Below are 1,494 nucleotides of genomic sequence, written 5' to 3' on the forward strand. Positions count from 1 at the left end.
GAAGACGAAATGCAAGGATTTGATTGGAAGAGTTTTGAAAGTTAATAGAAGAATTTTGCAAAGTATAAGGATTAAAATTGAACTTTAGAAAAATTCAGTCAGTCATTAAATGAATCAAAAACATGAAAGACTAATTTGAACATAATCCAAAGTTAGAGGATTGAAGTGGATAAACTCAAAAGTTGAGGAATAAAATTTAAAAATGTTCAAAAGATGTAAGACTTAGCATACAATTAACTCTCCCCAGCTGCCTAGGCGAGTTGATTGGAATTTGGAAAGTTGATTTTTATGAATCTTAATGGGGAATATTCAATTGAAATCTTTAATGACTTTTTGAGATTTAAAAAGTTTAGAAATATTAATGTAGAATTTTTGAAACTCTTTGAAAGTACTAGTGTATATAATTGAAAATTTTATAGACTTTTAAAAAGTCTCTAAAAATCTTAAAGTATTCAATCTATGGGGTACAAACTTTTTAAGTAAAAAGTAATTATATAAAATTTCAAAATTTGTCTCTCATTAATCACAATGTTTTGGGAAAAATTGAATTCTCATAAGTTTCCCATCAATTTACTATTCAAAAATGCATTTTCACATAAAAATTCCTACCAAACACCCTCTTAATGTAGAATTTTTGAAACTCTTTGAAAGTACTAGTGTATATAATTGAAAATTTTATAGACTTTTAAAAAGTTTCTAAAAATCTTGAAATATTCAATCGATGGGGTACTAACTTTTAAGTAAAAAGTAATTATATAAAATTTCAAAATTTGTCTCTCATTAATCACAATGTTTTGGGAAAAATTGAATTCTCATAACTTTTTTTTTCATTCATTTTTTTGTGAAAAATATTTATTTTTATTTAATTATAAAATTTATATGGCAAATATATAATAATAATATTAAATAATAATAATAATAATAATAATAATAATAATAATAATAATAATTTTGTTTATTATTTATTTCACATTATTGCACTAGATTCACGTGATTTCTACTTCAAATGTTAGTCTTCAAAAGTCTTTGAATTCTACAAAAGTTTCAAAATGAAAATCTATAAAAATTCATAGAAGTTGTCACTTAAAAATAGCCCATCAAAATCTTCTAAAATCTCAATTGAATGCTCCTTAGACCATCTTGGAAACCCCTCCCCCCACCCCCGCCTTAAGCCTTCAGGGGTAGATATAAAGAGGGTATTATTTTTGAATTTTTCTAAAAGAAAGCAGTACAAATATCAAAATCGCACTTTTTCTAAAGGAAATACGGTCACTAGATTATAAGAATACAATTTCATAAATAACAATCTTTAAAAATAATTTCAAAATTCAGGTGATAAATGTAATTAATAATACATAAAATATAGAAATAATATAAATCTAAAAATAGGAAATATTCCATTTATAAAAATTTTTTAATAGTTCATATCCACAATCAAAAGCTGACTTTCTCCCTCTATAATCTCGATTCCAAAATTCCATGCAAGATTTCTCC

Source organism: Olea europaea, chromosome 6 (assembly GCF_002742605.1).
Source record: "Olea europaea var. sylvestris chromosome 6, O_europaea_v1, whole genome shotgun sequence".
In the NCBI taxonomy this organism is placed as follows: domain Eukaryota; kingdom Viridiplantae; phylum Streptophyta; class Magnoliopsida; order Lamiales; family Oleaceae; genus Olea; species Olea europaea.